The 21,631-nt window shown below is 44.0% G+C and overlaps 1 protein-coding gene across 2 annotated transcripts in view; it reads left to right on the forward strand.

The window, feature by feature from the left end:
- Positions 1-21,631, forward strand: part of PRKCE (protein kinase C epsilon) — a 495,965-nt gene that overhangs the window by 121,188 nt on the left and 353,146 nt on the right. The window lies entirely within an intron of this gene.

A 21,631-nucleotide genomic window follows, 5' to 3' on the forward strand; every position in this document is an offset into this window, starting at 1 on the left:
GTTTGTCTGGCACCAGAGACTAGTGCAGACAAAAGCTCCGTTTCCCCGGCACTATCACCAACACTGGGACATGTGGTACTGGTGGAATTCCACCAGCCCAGAGACCTTGGCATATGGGATGCACCCAAGTCCCTGCATCTCAGTACTGATATCTCAGCCCTAAATTTTTATCAAACACGGGGCTATCCCTGCAGCTATGTCATGCCCATCCACTGTTTAGCGGGAGCCAGACTGGGTGGTTTCATAGTACTCCTCCAAAGCTCCATATGGCCTGACAGAGCCCAAGAATGTACCCACAGATGGTTCTACTAGCACCACCATCTTGGTACGGCCACCCATGGGCACCTCCACCTGGCCCTATGCGACCCCAATGGCCATATTGGGACCCTTGGGTGGCACGCCGACAGCCTGCTATTTGGACTTCGAGCCTTGCCTGAGAACTCACCAGGTACACCCCTTGACTTCAGCATCCAGGGCCTTGGAACTGCCTGTGGATACAGAGGAACATAATGCCGGTACCTAGGAGGAAATAATACCAAAGGCCATGTCTACCTCTTCTCCGGGTGAAGCTGTCATGCCTCCCCCACCATCTCTGGCAGATGACTTCCTTCTTTTCCAGGAGATGGCAAAGAGGGTGGTGAACTTGGTCCAGATACGACTAGAGGAATTCAAGAACACCTATCAACTCCGTGATGTTCTCCACTCTTCATCCTCCTGAAAGATTGTCCTCTCAATTAATGAGGCCATTTTAGACATGGCAAAGACCATGTGGCAAACACCAGCTCTCATGGTGTCAACTTGCAAGCGAGTTGACAAAAATATTATGTTCCCACAAAGGAATTGGAATTCCTATTTTCTCACCTGCCACCCAACTCCATTGTGATGGATGCCATCAATTCCTGTGGTTGACAACACTAGTCCAGGGTTACACCCTGTGATAGGGACTGGAAGTGCCTAGGTCTTTTCAGCAGAAAGTATCACCAATTATCGGGCCCTAATGGCCAAGTATAATTGCATAAATTACTCTAAACTTAATGACTTGATTGAAAAGTTGTCAAACACACATCAGGACACCTTTAAGGCTGTTATCCAGGAGGGCCAATTAGTGACAAAAACATTACTACAGTTGGCCCTCTACGCCACCAACATGGCACCTAAGTCCATGTCCATAGCTGTGGTGATGCAATGAGTGTCATGGCTTCACTTGTCGAGATTCCCAAAAGAGGTGCAATCCACGGTGGAAGATCTTCCTTTTGAGGGCATGAAGGTCTTTGCCAAGAAGACTGACTCCTAACTTCATACCCTGAAGGATTCTAGGGCTACCCTCTGGTCGCTGAGTATCTGTACACTGGGACAAAAGAGACAATTTAGTCCTCAAACTCAGCATAGGCTGCATGTGCAATACCAACCTCAGTGCCATTATGAGGTGCAAAGAAATAATGGGAAATTTCCAAAACACAAACCGCATGGCCCACGTTTGTCTCAAACCTCTACATCTAAGCACCACTTTTCATGGGCAGGTCAAGGCCCCATTAGACCACTCCCCACAACTGATACAGCTGATCATCTATTACAGCTATTTGGCCACCAATTGGCAGCGTTCCGCAGAGCCTGGGAATGTATAACATTGGACCAATGGGTCCTAGAGATTGTTCAAACTGGGTATTCCATCCATTTTATCTGCCTACTCTCTCCACAACACCTTTTTGCGGATGGTACCAAGCTGGGAGGGGTTGCAAGTGCTTTGGAGGATAGGATTAAAATTCAAAATGATCTGGAGAAATAGTCTGAAGTAAATAAGATGGAATTCAATAAGGACAAATGCAAAGTACTCCATTTAGGAAGGAACAATCAGTTGCACACATACAAAATGGGAAATGACTGCATAGGAAGGAGTACTGCGGAAAGGGATCTGGGAGTCATAGTGGACCACAAACTAATTATGAGTCAACAGTGTAACATTGTGTAGAAAAGCGAACAACATTCTGGCATATATTAGCAGGAGTGTTATAAGTAAGACATGAGAAGTAATTCTTCCACTGTACTCCACACTGATTAGGCCTCAACTGGAGTATTGCGCAAGAGCTATTGCTTTGCTCTCTTGAAACCCTTCAGAATCTATAAACTGCTTTAGCAATATGGTAACTCTTAGGTCTAAGGTTCCCTTGGGTTACAAAGCAGATTGCGGTGGTTGCAGCTCTCCAAATCCCAGGACAGTGTTACAGGATGCAAATAGCAACACCAGACTCACTATTTCTGTAAGTGTAAAAGCTGCGGCAACACTTCTCTCTCAGTTGTATCAGTGCTAATGCAAATGTCCTCTGAGAACAGATGTTAACTCATATTAGTTCAATCTTCGTTCCTTTGTCCTCTGTGCAAGCTTCTTTCAAGGGCATGCATCTTCAGTACTTTATTTTTCTCTTTTCTTAACTAAGGTATTGTAGGATGATAAAGACAGAGGTGGTTAAAAAAAGGGACATGTTTCATGACATTTGCATGAAAAGTTTGACTCCTTATTTTTTCATTGAATTTTTTCCCTTAAATTAGCAAACTTTAGATGAAGGCTTTGATGAAAGTGTGTGGTATAAAATTCCCTTCCTCACCAATATCTTTTAGAAAGTTAACTATGTTTTCTTCAAACCAGAAGCAACTGTTGAAACTCTGAAGATTACATTGATGGTGTTGGGGAATATTTATATCTGTGTGTTATTATGATCCTATGGTAAAATTTTAAAATAGGGCTATGGGTCACAAACTCTCCTCCTCCCATCCATTTCTGCCTCATGGCGAAGGCTATGTCTCAGTACTCATACTATCTGACCTCTGCAGTGTTCAGCTCAATCAGCTACAAATTCTTGCTGACCCACATACATACCATAGCTGTAGTAAATGGCACAGCATTGCAATGATTCCAAACATTCCTCTCCAACAGAGTGGCAATGAGTAACTGCTCTATCCTCTGAAAGCCCTCACCTGTGGAGTCCCACAGGGATCAATATACCCCCTTCCTCTTGTTGTGAGATCATGTAGATATTTCTGGAGAGGTTGTGAGTCAGCATGGACTTCATTATCACTAGTATGCTGATGACACCTAGCTATACACCTAATTTTATAAGATCTCCCAGTGGGTCAGCACCTGCATGAAGAACAACAGTCTTGTCCAGTTTCAGTATGAGCCAGAAGTAATGGCAGTCAGGAGTACATAATTTTTAAAAGAACTATCTGGGACATTACTTGCATTGACGGCACCTGCCCACTTCTGTTCCATCTCTCCCCCAGACTTCCTTGTTTGTTAAAGCAGTGAAAACCCCCAGATCCTGTTGGATTCATCACTATTCCTGGACGTCCAGTTAGAGACAGTGTTGAGAAATGCCTTCTTCAGCTTGCTTAGTCATTCTTGTCTGAGACTGGGCACAGCGATCGACACAACATATTATCCAAATGTGACATACAGTCAAAAAAAGTGAAAAGTTAAGACTGTTTAATCTAAAATTTCAGAAAATCAAAAAAGGTAGTAGTTCAATTTTCAGTGCAATGTTAACTTTGAAAACTGTTTTTTCAAATGTGTAGCATTAATATATGTTTTATATTTAAGTATATTCTGGAACAATTGAAGGCTGTGCAACATGTCTATGATGTAGAAAACTTAATTTTAGTATTCGCTGATGTTTATGATGATAATTGTTTAGTCTTAACCTCACATGTATTTTTCTCCTTTAACTTTTGCTTTTGAAATATAAGGTTTAAAAATTGCTTTTACGTAATAACAATATTTAAGTGATGCCACTTAGGCTTTTAAGTTCATACTTCTTTGGGTGGGAGAGGTGTGAATCTCCTCCTTCATTACTGTTGTTGCTGTTTGGGTGTAGAGAGTGAGGTTAGGTTGAAAGGGAAGCCCTAGATCTCCTACTATTGTGGTGGGTGTATGTTGCTAACAGGAAAAGTTAGCTTTACTTTTTTTGAGTGCAGAATACTGAAGAATGCAGGAAAGCTTGTGGAGCATGCCTGCACAACTTGTAAAGCGGTGAGGGCCACATTACTCCAAAGAAAACAGCTGAGGGTCAAAACCCCCCAGCCCTGCGGAAACACACCCCCTCAGGATCTCCCTGCCCCAGCACCACCCAGCACTGCAGAAACAAACCCTCCTTCCCCAGCACCGCCCCACCAAAACAGCTGTGGGCCAAAAAGGAAGGTTGGGGGTGGGGAGGTGATACTTGATTTTAAATCAATCAGGGGATCCCAGCTGAAGAGGTGGCTGGGAGCTGTCAGGGGCAAATTAAAGGGCTCGGGGCTCCGGCGACTGGGGGAAACCGGAGCTTTGCGGGGCTGGGGCAGGGATTTAAAGGGCCCAGAGCTCCTGCTGCTGAGGGGAGCCCGAGCCCTTTAAATCCCAGCCCCAGCCCATCCGCTGGAGCCGCGGCCAGGATTCAAAGGGCTCTGGGCTGCCTTTAGCCACTGGGGAGCCCTGAGCCCTTTAAATCTCAGCCACAGCTGGGAATCTCTGCGGGCACCCCAGAGCCCTTTGATTCCCAGCCGCGGCGGGGATTTAAAGGGCTCTAGACTCGCTGCTGCGGGCATCTCAGAGCCCTTTGATTCCTGACCGCGGCTGAAATTTAAAGGGCTCTGGGCTCCCCGTGGCTGCGGGCAACTCAGAACCTTTTGAATCTTGGCCACAGCTGGGATTTAAAGGGCTCAGGGCTCCCTGCTGCTGCAGGCAGCTCAGAGCCTTTTGAATCCTTGCCATGGCTGGCCACAACCGGCAGCCCAGAGCTTTTGAATCCCGGTTGCGGCTGAGATTTAAAGAGCTCTGGGCTCCCCGCCGCTGCGGGCAGCTCAGAGCCTTTTGAATCCCTGCTGCAGCTGAGATTTAAAGGGCTCTGGGATCCCCGCCGCTGCGGGCAGCCCAGAGTCCTTTGTTTCCCTGTCGCGGGCTGCACATTAAGCCTCTGCAGGCTGCAGGCCTGTTGTGGAGAGATCATAAGATGGTGGGAAATGGAGTTTTTTTCATTTCTCTGAGGCTTTTTGTTGGAGGGTTGTGTTATGTGTGTGTGTCTTGAAGCTCTTACATACTTCCTTATTCAAATTGTCCCAGCCCTTGTGGCTATCAGGCTGGGCAGAAAATGTGCTAAGTGGGAGAGGCTTCATTAAGCTCTTGTCCCCACAAAAATCTGAGCATTTTCTGAAGTTATTGTTAAGTCTCTCATCTTTATTATGATCACCAAACTTCTTTCAAACTTGGTCAAATATGGATGAAAACGAGCCCTTTTCCAAAGGCAGACCATTTTTTTATTCTGTTGGTTAACTAAGCATGATGATAACTTACAATAGAAAAAAATATGTGCATTAGCATTACATAACTCTGAAACAGTCTCCACCAAATTAATTTTTTTAGAACAAACACTTTCTGGCTGATAAGAAATATGGAAAATCTAATCCCAAAAGGAGAATTTTCTCAAAACCTCTGAGCAAATATTGATGGTTGCAAGCAAATATCTAATTGTTTGCACTATGTGATTGTTATGCTAAAAATAATGGTCTCAAATGGGTGTAATTTTTAAAAATATTTATCAGAAATATGGTATACATGACGATGAGAAAGATAGTAGAATTAAAGTCTGCAAGCTTTTAGTGCTTACTTTTAATGAAAAATAACTAAAATGTATTTTTTCTATTCATTATCAAACCATAAAAATCTCTTGACTGAACAAGGGCTTTGTGTTCATTTGGTTTAGCTTTTTAATACTTCTTGGAGATGTTAATCACATGGAGAACTGAACGCTAGAAAACAGTATAATACAGCATACTCTGCAGAATTGTATCCAAAGTTAGTAAGAAAAAGTAGTTTTTGCAGGTCAACATTTTGGCCCATGGTTTAGTGGGTGAAAGGTCTTAGGCCCTGATCCTGAAAATATTTCAGTACTGCTTAATTTTGTTGCGATAGTTCCAGGTAGTAAAGTTGTGTACATGATTGCAGAATTGGGGCCTTAGAATGGATCAGTGCATCTGGGTTTTCTGCTCCTACCTCCACTGCAGTACAATAGAGAAGGCTCTGTTCTGCAAAGAAAGAATTGCCAAGATTGGTCTCTGACTCTCAGCTCTGGTCTACCCTATGAGTTCAGGTTGAATTTAGCAGCGTTACATCAATTTAACCCTGCACCCGTCCACACGATGAAGCCATTTTTTTGACTTCAAGGGCTCTTAAAATTGATTTCTGTACTTCTCCTCGACTAGGGGATTAGCACTGAAATTGACCTTGCTGGGTCAAATTTGGGGTAGTGTGGTCACAGTTCAATGGTATTGGCTTCTGGGAGCTATCCCAGAGTGCTCCATTGTGACTGCTCTAGACAGCACTGTCAGCTCCGATGCACTGGCCAGATAGACAGGGAAAAGGCCTGCGAACTTTTGAATCTCATTTCCTGTTTGGCCAGCATGGCGATCTGCAGATGAGTGCAGATCTCATCAGCAGAGGTTACCATGATGGAGTGCCAGAATCGCAAAAGAGCTCCAGCATGGACCGAACAGGAGGTACAGGATCTGATCGTTATATGGGGAGACGAATCTGTGCTATCAGAACTCCGTTCCAAAAGACGAAATGCCCAAACATTTGAAAAAATCTCAAAGGGCATGAAGGACAGAGGCTATAACAGGGACCTGCAGCAGTGCCGCAGACATGCCGCTTCTCTGATGAGCTGCATGCAATTCTAGGTGGTGCAGCCACCACTACCCTACCCCTGTGCTTTACCTCCATCAATGGAGTAGCACACAACAGGGATGCAGGTTTGGGGACGAGGAAGATGATGAGGAGGAGGTTGAAGATAGTTCACAGCAAGGAAGCAGAGAAACCGTTTTCCCTGACAGCCAGGAACTGATTCTCACCCTGGACCTGGAGTCAGTGTCCCCCAAACCCACCTAAGGCTGCCTCCCGGACTGCCAGGCGGAGACGGGACCTCTGGTGAGTGTACCTTTGTAAATATTATACATGGTTTAAAAGCAAGCATGTTTAATGATTTATTTGCCCTGGCATTCGTGGCCAGTACAGATACTGGAAAAGTCTGTTAACGTGTCTGGGGATGGAGCAGAAATCCTCCAGGGACATCTAATGAAGCTATCCTGCATGTACTCCCAAAGCCTTTGCAAAAGGTTTCTGGGGAGGGCAGCCTTATTCTGTCCTCCGTGGTAGGACATTTTACCATGCCATGCCAGTAGCACGTATTCTGGAATCATTGCGGAACAAAGCCTGGCAGTGTAGGGTCCCAGTGTTTGCTGGCATTCAAACAGCATCTGTTCTTTATATCTCTGTGTTATCCTCAGGAGAGTGATATTATTCCTGGACACCTAGTTGAAATAGACTGATTTTATTAAGGGGACGTTCAGAGGTGCCCGTTCCTGCTGAGCTGTTTGCCTGTGGCTGAACGGAAATGTTCCAGCTGTTAGCCATGCGGTGGGGGGAGGGGTGAAATGATCATCCCAAAGAATTGGAGGTGTGTGTGGGGGGGTTTAAGTTGGGTTTGTGCTGCACGTTAACCTGAAAACTGCAGCCCCTCCTCCTTTTAAATGGCTAACCCAACGGCTGCTTGGTATGGGAAATGAGGGCGCCACTGTTTGAAACCATTCCCACATGTTATGAAGGTTAAAGAAGCCAAAAGACTGTGTCTTACCATGGCTGCCTGCAAGCCAAATTCTGTTGCCCAGCCCTGCGTGAAAGATCTCTCATGCTATAATGCAACCTTGTACCGAAAGCACATGTGCTATGTAACGTTAACAGCAAGGCTTACCGTGAAAGAATCTACCCATTGTTCTCTAAAATGTGTCTTTTTAACTACCACTCTCCCGTTTTTTCCCTCCACCAGCTGCAAATGTTTCAACGCTCACACTATCTTCTCCTTCCCAGAGGCTAGCGAAGATTAGAACGTGAAAAGAACACACTCGCAATGAAATGTTCTCTGAGCTCATGCAGTCCTCCCACACTGAAAGAGCCCAGCAGAATGCGTGGAGGCAGACAATGTCATAGTCCAGGAAAGCACAATATGAATGTGAGGACAGGTGGCGGGCTGAAGACAATAAGTGGCGGGCTGAAGATGATAGGTGGTGTCAGCTTGGTGAAAGAAGGCAAGAGGCAATGCTGAGGCTACTGGAGGAACAAACGGATATGCTCCAGTGTATGGCTGCGGTTCAGGAAAGGTAGCTTGAGCGCTGACCGCCGCTACAGCCCCGGTGTAACCAACCGCCCTCCTCCCCAAGTTCCATAGCCTCCTCACCCAAACGCCCAAGAACGCAGTGAGGGGGCCTCAGGGAACCCAACCACTCCATCCCAGAGGACTGACCAAGCAACAGAAAGCTGGCATTCAATAAGTTTTAAAGTGCAGTGTGGCCTTGTCCTTCCCTCCTCCCCCACCCCACCCAGTGCTTCCCTTCTCCCCCACCCCTCCCGGGCTACCTTGGCAGTTATCCCCCTATTTGTGTGATGAATTAATAAAGAATGCATAAATGTGAAGCAACAATGACTTTATTGCCTCTGCAACCATTGATCGAAGGGGGGAGGGGAGAGTGGTTCTCTTACAGGGAAGTAGAGTGAACCAAGGAGTGGGGGTTCATTAAGGAAAAACAAACAGAATTTTCACACTGTAGCCTGGCCAGTCATGAAACTGCTTTTCAAAGCTTCTCTGATGCGCACTGTGCCCTCCTGTACTCTGGTGTCTGGCTGCACGTAATCAGCAGCCAGGCGATTTGCCTCAACCTCCTACCCCACCATAAATGTCTCCTCCTTACTCTCACAGATATTATGGAGCACATAGCAAGTGGTAATAACAATGGGAATATTGGTTTAGCTGAGGTCTATCCAAGTCAGTAAACTGTGGCAGCGCGCTTTTAAGCTTCCAAATGCATATTCTACCACCATTCTGTACTTGCTCAGCCTGTAGTTGAACAGTTTCTGACTGCTGTCCAGGCTGCCTGTGCACAGCTTCATTAAGGGGTAGGCTGGGTCCCCAAGGATAACTATAGGCATTTCAACATTCCCAATGGTTATTTTCTCGTCTGGGAAGAAAGTCCCTTGCTGCAGCTTTTGAAACAGACCAGAGTTCCTGAAGACGCGAGCGTCATGTACCTTTCCCAGCCATCCCACGTTGATGTTGGTGAAACGTCCCTTGTGATCCACCAGTGCTTGCAGCAGCACTGAAAAGTACCCCTTTCGGTTTATGTACTCGCTGCCTTGGTGCTCTGGCACCAAGATAGGCATATGGGTTCCATCTATAGCCCCATCACAGTTAGGGAATCCCATTGCAGCAAACCCATCCACTATGACCTGCACATTTCCCAGAGTCACTACCCTTGATATCAGCAGCTTTTTGATTGCATTGGCTACTTGGATCACAGCAGCCCCCACAGTAGATTTTCCCACTCCAAATTGATGCCGGACTGACTGGTAGCTGTCTGGCGTCGCAAGCTTCTACAGGGCTACCACCACTCGCTTGTGAACTGTGAGGGCTGATCTCGTCTTGGTATTCTTGTGCTTCAGGGCAGGGGAAAGCAAGTCACAAAGTTCCATGAAAGTGCCCTTACACATGCGAAAGTTTCGCAGCCACTGGGAATCATCCTACACCTGCAACACTATGCCATCCCACCAGTTTGTGCTTATTTCTCGGGCCCAGAATCGGCGTTCCATGGCATGAACCTGCCCCATTAACACCATGTTGTCCACATTGCCGGGGCCCATGCTTTGAGAGAAGTCTGTGTCCATGTCCTCATCACTCTCGTCACTGCCTTCGCCTCCTCGCCTGGTTTTGCTTTTGCAAGTTCTGGTTCTGCATATAGTGCAAAATAACACATGTGGTGTTTACAGTGCTCATAATTATGGCCGTGATGAAAAAAGATGTGAAACAATAGTCTGCTGTTGCTCTGACAGAGGGAGGGATGGCTGATGATATGGCTTACAGGGTTGTCACACAGAATGGTCCCCTTAAGGATTGAGCTCACAAGCCAGGGTTTAGCAGGCCAATGCTCAAACCACTGAACTATCCCTCCCCCACCTATTCACAGAGGGAGGGAGAGAAGGAGTGGGGAGCAAATGAATCTGGTCTCTATCGTTTTGATCCACTCTATCTCTCTTATACATCTTAGGCTGGCAGCAGATGGTGCAGTACGACTGCTAGCCATCGTCGTCTCCCATTTATGTCCAGGTGCTCCCGGCCGACATCACCAAGGCCAGCCAGGAGCACACATATCTGCCTAGGCGCCCCCGACTGACCTCATCGAGGTCTGCTAAAAGAGCACCCAGGAGACGACGACGATGGCTACCAGTCATAATGCATCGTCTGCTGCCAAAAGGCAATGAGCTGCTGCTGTGTAGCAATGCAATACCACGTCTGGCAGCACCCAGGAGACATACGGTGAGCTGAGCGGGCTCCATGCTTGCCATGGTATGGTGTCTGCATGGGTAACCCAGGAAAAAAGGCAGGAAATGATTTATTGCCGTTGCTTTCACAGAGGGGGGTGGGTGGCGGACGACATTTACCCAGAACCAGCCGCGACAATGTTTTTGCCCCATCATTCATTGGGAGCTCAACCGAGAATTCCAATGGGCGGCAGAGACTGCGGGAACTGTGGGATAGCTACCCACCGTGCAATGCTCCGGAAGTCGATGCTAGCCTCGGTACTGTGAACGCACTCCACCAAGATAATGGTCTTATTGGTCTTATTGGTCTTAAATGGGGACACACACAATTGACTGTATACAACTGATTTCTAAAAAATAGACTTCTATAAATTCGACCTAATTTCATAGTGTAGACTTACCCTCAGATTCTGTTTTAAGGACCAAGGGACTTGCAGAAGGCTTAAAATTTCTGCCAGCAAGGAGGGTATAAATCTTTCTTTATAGGTTCTTACAGTACCCAGAAAAATAATAATGTAACTGCTGTTTGGTGCAAATTAGTGCAATTCCAAAGATGCAAATTAGCACATCTGGAAGAACTTTTAAGAGCAATAGACAAATCAGCCAGAAATTCTTATATCTATCCCTGTCTGTGAGCTAAAATAGTAGATCAAGAGATAATCAATATTTATACTGTTGTGTTCTAGTTATTTAGATTCAAATGCACTTTATATTCTTATTTAGCGACTGATTAGTGTATATATTGTAGAATGTTTTAACTTTTTGTAGGGGGCTCCTTTCCTGGATGATTGGAGAGAAATAATTTTGCAGTTTAGAATAAATGGAAGGCTTTTTAAAAGTAGGTGGTTTGCAGAGAATGAAATCTGAGACAACCCAAAAGAGAAACTCTATAGACTCATGGGAGAAGTTAGAATGCAACATATCAGACTGAGCCACAGCTAGCACACTGGATAAGGTCAGGGAGTCAGAAATGGAAACAGTCCAAAACTCTCACTCTGCAGTGCAATATTACACAAACATCATGGAGAGCTATAGGACTCCCCAGGGAGCTTTATTTAAAGGGAGTTTGCCCTGACAGTTAGCGAGGTCATACTTGTGCGTGAATCATTTTCATCTTTACTACAACCCAGAAAACCACTGTTTAAAAGGAAAAAAAGAACCTCCCTGACACACTAGTTAAATTTTTCCAGTTCAGTCTTTGTGAAATCAGTGGTGTAAAGTGTTCATTGCTCTGTCTCTGGATAAAGAGCCTGTGGACTTCTCTTACAGTTTTAACTATAGAACTTCTATCTTGAAATATATCTTTGCTGTTTCAGGTCACCTTTAAAGTAGATCTTTCCACATTTAGAGCTGAATCATAGCCCACTGAAATAAAAGGGGGTTGTGATATTGACTTGAGTGGGACCATGATCTGGCCCTTAGTAGGTGATTGCAAGGTACTACTTTGCAGCTCAATTTCCCACAGAATGGCTGGTGGATAGGGCTTTTATACTATCTGTAACCCAGCTGGAAGTGGAAAGCCACTAAGAGGAGGAAGCAACCTACCTCCTGAATTGAAATATGCGTTTCTGAAGAAGAGCACCGTTTTTCCAAACGCTTTTGTGGAGGAAGGATCTTTCATGAGACATACCTCCCATACAGTGCCTTTCGGTTATGGCAATTTATTCTGCCTACCCAAGCAGCTTTTTACATACAGGAAATTTATGGACCACTGGCCTTTCAGTACAGGTTGGGAATTATCAGGTAAAAATTGCACTGATGTTCTTACTATGCTACCTGTTTCCATATGTGCCACTGCTGGTTGCTGAATGGAATCAGCATTAATAGGTCCCATGCTTTGAACAGCAAATTACATCAGAAGCAAGAGGAAGACCAAGGACAGGGTAGGCCTACGGCTAAGTGAGGAGGGAGAAACAGTAACAGGGAACTTGGAAATGGCAGAGATGCTCAATGACTTCTTTGTTTCAGTCCTCACTGAGAAGTCTGAAGTGAATGCTAATGGAAAGGGGGTAGATTTGGAAGATAAAATAAAAAAAGAACAAGTTAAAAATCACTTAGAAAAGTTAGATGCCTGCAAGTCACCAGGGCCTGATGAAATGCATCCTAGAATACTCAAGGAGCTAATAAAGGAGGTAGCTGAGCCTCTAACTATTATGTTTGGAAAATCATGGGAGACAGGAGAGATTCCAGAAGACTGGAAAAGGGCAAATATAGTGCCTATCTATAAAAAGGGAAATAAAAACAACCCAGGGAACTACAGACCAGTTAGTTTTACTTCTGTTCCAGGGAAGATAATGGAGCAAGTAATTAAGGAAATCATCTGCCAACATTGCAAGGTGGTAAGGTGATAGGGAATAGGCAGCATGGATTTGTAAAGAACAAATCATGTCAAACCAATCTGATAGCTTTCTTTGACAGTATAAGAAGTCTTGTGGATAAGGGAGAAGCAGTGGATGTGGTATACCTAGACTTTAGTAAGGCATTTTATATGGTCTTGCGTGATATTCTTATCAATAAACTAGGCAAATACAACTAGGCTACTAAACGGTGGGTGCATAGCTGGCTGGATAACCATACTCAGAGTAGTTATTAATGGTTCCCAATCCTGCTGGAAAAGTATAACAAGTGGGGTTCCACAGGGGTCTGTTTTGGGACTGGCTTTGTACAATATCTTCATCAACATCTTAGATATTGGCATAGAAAGTACGCTTATTAAGTTTGCAGATGATACCAAACTGGGAGGGATTGCAACTCCTTTGGAGGATAGGGTCATAATTCAAAATAATCTGGACAAATTGGAGAAATGGTCTGAGGTAAACAGGATGAAGTTTAATAAAGACAAATGCAAAGTGCTCCACTTAGGAAGGAACAATCAGTTTCACATACAGAATGGGAAGAGACTGTCTAGGAAGAAGTATGGCAGAAAGGGATCTAGGGGTTATAGTGGACCAGAAGCTAAATATGAGTCAACAGTGTCATGCTGTTGCAAAAAAAGCAAATGTGATTCTGGGATGCATTAACAAGTGTGTTGTGAGCAAGACACAAGAAGTCATTCTTCCGCTCTACTCTGCGCTGGTTAGGCCTCAACAGGAATATTGTGTCCCGTTCTGGGCATTGCATTTCAAGAAAGGTGGAGAAATTGGGAGGGTCCAGAAAAGAGCAACAAGAATGATTAAAGGTCTAGAGAACATGACCTGTGAAGGAAGGCTGAAAGAATTGGGTTTGTTTAGTTTGGAAAAGAGAAGACTGAGAGGGGACATGATAGCAGTTTTCAGGTATCTAAAAGAGTGTCATAAGGAGGAGGGAGAAAACTTGTTCATCTTAGCCTCTAAAGATAGAACAAGAAGCATTTGGCTTAAACTGCAGAAGAGGTGGTTTAGGTTGGACATTAGGAAAAAGTTCCTAGCTGTCAGGGTGGTTAAACACTGGAATAAACTGCATAGGAAGGTTGCGGAATCTCCATCTCTGGAGATATTTAAAAGTAGGTTAGATAAATGTCTATCAGGGATGTTCTAGACAGTATTTGGTCCTGCCATGAGGGCAGGGGACTGGACTCAAAGACCTCTTGAGGTCCCTTCCAGCCCTACAATCTATGAATCTATAAGGTCCAAGTTCTGTCCCCGCAGTTTCAAGGAAGCACTAGTTGTGCACCATTGTGACAAGTGTGATGTTCCTTAAGGTTATGGATATGTTACAATAATAATAATAGCCGCTTTAATGTTTTATAGCAAATTGTATTAGTATAGCACCTAGCAGCTCCAGACACTTATACGGGTGTTATACAGGAGCTCAGGGCCCCTTTGTATAACAGCATAATAAGAGAGTGTCTGTGTCTTGAGGAGTTTACAATCTAAATAAGACTAATGGTGAGAGGGGAAGTGGGGGCCCGGAAAGATGACATGACTTTCTCAAAGTCACACAACATGTCAGGACTGAACCAAGAATAAAATCCAAAAATGATTCAAGGTCTGGAGAAAATAGCTTACAGTGAGAGATCTATGGAACTCATCTGTTCAGCTTATCAAAAAGAAGATTGAGAGGTGACTTGATCAGTGTATAAATACCTTCCTGGGGAAAACATACTAGGTATTAAAAGGTTCTTTAATCTAGCAGAGAAGGACCCAACATGCAAGTATCTCTCTGCTTCCTGTTTCAACCTGGACTGAAAGAGGAACAAGCAAATCACTGCATGACTGGCAAGGCTAGCTGCTCCGCAGGTTTCTGGGCTAACTGAAACCAGGAAGTACTGGAAATCTCCCAAGAACAGGCTGGAAGTCTCATGAGCTCAGCCTAAGGAATTAGAGTGAGGTATATCAAGCTTCTGGTAAACATCCAAATCAAACTGAAATCCCACACCTTAAGAAGGTCACGCACATGCACCTCTGTAAAAACTCGACCCATGTAAAGCACTACAATAAATGGAAATGTTCAAGATAGACGTGAAGTAGGGATTATAATGCAGCGTCTGTTGGTAACTGTAGCCTGATTTTAGTAAACACCTTTCACGTTGCCTAACCGTCTGTGCATTCTGCAGCAGAAGTTCAGCTCAGTAATGCCAGATGGGTTCAGGTATGGGGTACTTGTATTTGTTTGTTTGCATGGTGTGCCCATTGCTTATTACTGAGCATGATTTTCTACTTTATACTGCTGCTATCTTTATTCTGGGACTTGTGGATTTACTGGTGCTGCTGCACATCGTGTGTGTGTTAAAGGTGTATTTATTTCTACACCCTCAATTCACCAGTCCAAGCTGAAGGGCTTCCCTCCAGACTTTACCTTCACAGGTAACAGCAACAGCAATGCTAATACCAAATGTTGGTGTTTTTCCTTTGATTGCTGCACTCATCATGAGGCAATTATGCCCTGATCTAGCTCTGCTTCAGTGAGTATAAGTTGCCTGGCAGCATGTGTCCAGTTGTTTGTTTTGTGCTAGCTTGTGTCTGACAGTGAGTTTTCCATTCTGGCCCTAAACACAGGTAGTGTGCACTGCAATTGATCCTTTTCTAACTGAGTGCAGGAGGCACTTTGTGGCTGACACAAGAGTTACCCTGGATTTGTTATGGCTAAGGCTTCAGAGGAAGTCAAAGTGAATCACTGATAATTTGCAGTTTTCAACAGAATAGCCATTTTGTAAATAGAATTAGCTTCATTAATCCCTTCCTAATCTATTAAAGTAAACAGAGGGAGAAACACCATCTTTAGAGCAAGACAAAAGCGGTATAAAAAAAGAAAATAATGAAGTGATCAACACACAGCTCATCAAAATACCAAACTAGGAGTATTAAAATAAAAAAGTGTATGTACCAAAAAGATAATACAGTAAGTTACCTGCAACCAGAAAAACTACTAGTTCTCTAGAGGCATTTGTTTTAATTTTGTAGAAACTCTCACATAGTAATTTGGGCAACAATGTGATGAATTTGTTAATTTTTGAGGCATTTCATCCAACTCTGCATACTTGCTTTTGAGGAACTATAAAATAACTTTTTGTGTGTGTGGTGTGTATTTTAAATTGCCTTTGTATGTAAGAATGAATGAAATACTCTGTGCATTATTTTGCACACTTGAGATGCCAATGACCGTCTTTTGGACGAGCTTTTATGAAAGGAACATTTGCTTTGAAACCACAAGGAGATTCTTGTGGTTAAGGTGTTGGCCTGAGACTTAGGAGGTTTGGGTTCAGTTCCTAAGTCTGCTGTAGGTTCCCTGTGTGACCTTGGCTAAACAGGATGGTATCACTGTGTGATCACTATGCACAGAGGTAAATAACTGCCCAAAGTGCAAAGCAATGGAGAGTTGTATCCTGTGAGTTATAATCCCACCATAAGAATGACCATATTGGGTCCATCTAGCGCAGTATCCCTGACCATCCTGGCTAATAGCCATTGATGGACCGCCTATCCTCCATGAACTTATCCAATTCTTTTTTGAATCTGCTTATACTTTTGTCTTCATAACATCCCCTGGCAACGAGTTCCACAGGTTCACTGTGTGAAGCAGTACTGCCTTTTGTTTGTTTTAAACCTGCTTCTTATTAATTTCATTGGGTGACGCCTGGTTCTTGTGTTATGTGAAGGAGTAAATAACACTTTTTCTCCATACCATTTACGGTTTTATAGACCTCTATCATACTCCCCCTTATGATCTCTTTTCCAAGCTGAATGCACCCAATCTCTTTAATCTTTCCTCATATGGAAGCTGTTCCATACCCTTAGTCATTTTTGTTGCCCTTCTGTACCTTTTCCATTTCTAATATATCTTTTTGAAAGGGGGCAACCAGAACTGCACACAGTATGCAAGTTGTGGCTGATATAGTGGTGTTACGATATACTCTGTTTTATTAGCTATCCTTTTCCTAATAGTTTCTAACTTTATCTTCTTTAACTGCCACTGCACGTGGAGGAAATTTTTCCTTGCTTCCATAGATTCTTCCATTCTTAGAACGTTGGAAGCCTTGTGGCTCCATTCATGCTGTATGGTGCATGGATTTGATGGGTAGTGGGTAGCTAATCCTAATTAGTGTATAGAAGGCTAGTTAAAGGATATTATTAGTGGCCATAATCCTTCTGATATATTGGACTTCCCCCATTTTGTAAAGACTGAGGGCTCCCAGTATACTCTGTTTCACTTCCTAACAGTTACCTGGGCATATTAGCAGCCCATAACAGAAAAGCCAACTTGGAGGGGCATACAACATAGACAGGACGAAGTAGATAGGCCCTGCAGTGCAACACATCACCATTTTAGTGGTGCCACATCACATTTACTACAGGGGTGGGAAAACAAAGTGTGCATGAACCCACAGCCACACCCTGGCTGATTTCTCAAAATATTGTACACAGTGCTATGCCCCATATATTATCTGAGGTTGCAACTGGGCTTGTCATTCCTGACTGAAGAAATATAAAAAACAAAGCTGCTTTTACAAGTCAGCTGTACTTTATTTTCTACTTTGTTTAAATCTCTAATGTTTACACTAACTATAGCTGTTTCAGAGCATCTAAATCAGTGGAACGCTTGGCAAGCTTTAAGAAGCAAAGCTGTTTCCAAGAAGGGGCACATTATTTAAATATTTGGTGCTAGTTCTGTTGTTTTTACTCTTGTGGTTTGTGTATCATTAGATATTTATTTTAATATTAATGTTTATTCTATAGCAATTTAAAAGACATTATAAAACTCTTTAAGCCACTGTTGTGTATGTAAGTGCATCAGCGATATTTGTGTGGAACCAGTGGTGATTCTTTTTTGTTTGTTTTTTTGCTTTCATCTTCATAACAATCACAGAGGATCTGTGTATAACACTTGAAGGCTGTGTATTCTTGCTTGCATGTTAACTTGAGCTGGTTGAAAAATTTCTCATTCTGACATTTTTTGACAGAAAAGGGACTCTTTTGTGCAAAAAATTTGAAAATACCCATTCCCCCCCCCCTTTTTAAAAATCAGTTCTTGGTGTGAAACTACGACAAGTCATTTTAGTGGTGCCTCATTATTTATACTGAATTTCCAGTACCTAAATATAAGGGGATAAATTCATTCCTGATGAATTTGGTGGGGTGAATAGAGATGCATTTTGTCCACGTAGGTCAAGGTTTTCAAATAATTAGTTATTTTTGGGTGCTCAACCTGAGACACCTTTATATTAAAAAAATACTGAATACTCTTATGCATATGTCCCAATAAGTTGTTAGAGGAGGAGCATCCAGAAACAGAGGCACCCAAACTAGTCACTTCTGAGAAGCTTGGTCCTTGAGGATACATCTACACTACAGGTTTTATAAAACAGATTGTATAAAGTCGAGTGCACGTGGCCACACAAAGCACAATAATTCGGTGGTGTGCATCCATGTACCGAGGCTAGTGTCGATTTCTGGAGTGTTTCACTGTGGGTAGCTATCCCGTAGCTATCACATAGTTCCCGCAGTCGCCCCTGCCCATTGGAATTCTGGGTTGAGATCCCAATGCATGATGGTGCAAAAACAGTGTCGTGGGTGATTCTGGGTAAATGTCGTCACTCATTCCTTCCTCCATGAAAGCAACAGCAGACAATCATTTTGTGCCCTTTTTCCCTGGATTGCCCTGGCAGACGCCATAGCATGGCAGTCATGGAGCCCGTTTTGCCTTTTGTCACTGTTACCGTATGTGTACTGGATGCCGCTGACAGAGGTGGTACTGCAGCGCTACACAGCAGCATTCATTTGCCTTTGCAAGGTAGCAGAGACGGTTACTAGTCGTTTTGTACTGTCTGCTGTGCCATTGTAAATTGGCGATGAAATGACAGTTATCAGTCATTCTGTACCGTCTGCTGCTGTCATGGGTGCTCCTGGCTGACCTTCGCTGAGGTTGGCCGGGGGTGCAAAGACAAAAATGTTGTATCTAAAAATATAGTCAGTCCTGCCTAGAATATGGGGCAAGTGTACTAGAGAACTAGTGTATCAGAGAACTAGAGAGCACAGCCGCTCCGTGTCAGATCCCACGGAAATGACCAGCTGCATGCCATTCTAGGGGGTGCCCCTGCAACAACCCCACCCGTTGCTTCCCTTCTCCCCCAATCCTTCTGGGCTACCATTGCAGGGTCCCCCCATTTGTGTAATGAAGTAATAAAGAATGCAGGAATATGAAACACTGACTTTTTAGTGAGATAAAATGAGGGGGAGGCAGCCTCCAGCTGCTATGATAGTCCAGGCAGGACATTAAACGGTTCAGGGGAGAGGAGCGCAGCATCCCACTGCTATGATAGTCCAGGCAGTACAGAATCTTTTCTTTAGACATGAAAGGGGGGGGGCTGATGGAGTTCAGCCCCCGGTTGCTATGATGAGGATGGTTACCAGCCATTCTGTACTATCTGCCGGGAATATCCGGGAGTCATTCCTATTTTTACCCAGGCGCCCTCGGCCGACCTCACCTAAGGCCAGCCAGGAGCACTCACGGGCTGATAACGAGGACGGCTACCAATCCTACTGCACTGTACCGTCTACCACCAGGGAAGGGAGGGGAGAGGATGCTGCTGTTCATTGCCCCAGCACCGTGTCTACCAGCAGCATGCAGTAGACATACGGTGACATTGAAAAAAGTCAAGAAACGATTTTTTCCCTTTTCTTTCATGGGGGGGAGGGGGAGTAAATTGACGAGATATACCCTGAATCATCCCGGACAATGTGTTTGACCCTACAGGCATTGGGAGCTCAGCCAAGAATGCAAATGCTTTTCGGAGACTGCGGGGACTATGGGATAGCTGGAGTCCTCAGTCCCCCTTCCCTTCCTCCATGAGTGTCCATTTGATTCTTTGGCTTTCCGTTATGCTTGTCATACAGCACTGTGTTGTGGTCTCTGTATCATAGCCTGGAGATTTTTTTCAAATGCCTTGGCATTTTGTCTTCTATAACAGAGCTCTGATAGAACAGATTTGTCTCCCCATACAGCGATCAGATCCAGTATCTCCTGTACGATCCATGCTGGAGCTCTTTTTGGATTTGGGACTGAATTGCCACCCGTGCTGATCAGAGCTCCACGCTGGGCAAACAGGAAATGTAATTCAAAAGTTCACGGGGCTTTTCCTGTCTACCTGACCAGTGCATCCGAGTTCAGTTTGCTTTCCAGAGCGGTCACAGAGGTGCACTGTGGGATACCGCCCGGAGGCCAATACTGTCGATTTGCGGCCACACTAACCCTAATCCGATATGATAATACTGATTTCAGTGCTACTCCTCTCGTCGGGGAGGAATACAGAAACTGGTTTAAAGAGCCCTTTATATCGATATAAAAGGCTTCGTTGTGTGGACGGGTGCAGCATTAAATCGGTTTAACGCTGCTAAAATCAGTATAAACGTGTAGTGTAGACCAGGCCTGAGTTCAGACAAAAAGTACGATAACATGAAAGCAGCAGCTCAAACTGGTTCATGTGATGGAAAGTGTTTCTAATACCTAGGAATGAGATTGGCTTATTTCTGAACTTGAAAATTTTCACACTTCAAGTCCTTTTAGCTTAGCTTTGTTTTTAAAACATAAATCAGTTTCCTGTGGCTTTGCTTGCTGCCACTGCACAACTGTGTTTTATCTCCGCCTTGTAAATTGCAATAGTACATGATTTTGTGCCCTATGTGTGCCTGTGATTCTCCCCTTTCCCAGCATCTCCCAGTCTTTTCCCTGATTCGAAACAAGATACTTCAGTTTCTGGCTGATGCGCATGCTTCAGGTTTGTTCTTGGTTTTATTGCCGATCTTCAGTTTTCTTTTCAGGAGCACCTGTCCATAGTACTTTCTCTGCTTTTCCTGTGGTAGGCCATAGTGACAGTGAATGGAAATGGAGGAAACATTAAGGCTGTTTCTTCAACTGAAGATCTCGTTCTTTATCCCTTGTTTCTCCATGTTGGCAGCGTGCAGATTAGGACTTTTGTTGTATTATCTACAAGTTTTGTAGAGTCATGTCACTCATGGCTTTGAGGCTTTTAGACATCTCATGGGATCTGCAAGTTAGCAGTTAACATCCTGAGCTTTGGTGCCAGCCCAGCCTGTACTTTGGTTTCATGGCAGGAGAGGTAACTTACTAAAAGTTTAACTTTGTTTTACTCTCCCTTTCAAAGTGGAAGGGACAATAGTTCTCTCTCCTAGACAGAGTGAACCAATGTAGTTGGCCCACACCAGGGTAATCTGACTGCCTGTCAGCCTAGCCTGGCCAAGCCAACATTTGTATGCAAAAATCCCTTTAAAAATACATGCAGTTAATAAACAAATTTTGGGATCAATGTCTTTTGTAAACCAAGGCAATCCTCTCTTGCCGTGCAGCCTGCAACCAAAACTTGAGAAGGGATATTTCTGATGTCACAGGAAAGGATTAATACATATGAAGTACACTTATACCGAAAATCTGAGTGACAGCTTTACCTCAGCTCAACTTCATGACTTCCTATCAGTTATTTATACATTGCCTTTGAAGATTATTTTGCCTCATTTAGGAAGGATTTGAATTTATGCCACATCATCAGCCGTAGAGCTGTTAATCTATCAGAATTGCAAACCTTCAAAAAAATCTGCATATTTTCTGGTTTCCCTCACCTTTGATATAATAATGTTGTGTGGGTACTTCCTCTCTTGAGCACACTTCTGTAAAGTACATCTGGAGGGGAAGGGAGTGCATGACAAAGGGAAAAGAAAAGACTATTTTACCACAGAAGAGAAGAAAAAAATTTGCTATATATTAAACAGGAAATGTTGCTTTATCATCTATTAGACTTGAAGCCTT

The sequence above is a fragment of the Gopherus evgoodei genome, chromosome 3 (genome assembly GCF_007399415.2).
Source record: "Gopherus evgoodei ecotype Sinaloan lineage chromosome 3, rGopEvg1_v1.p, whole genome shotgun sequence".
NCBI lineage: Eukaryota > Metazoa > Chordata > Testudines > Testudinidae > Gopherus > Gopherus evgoodei.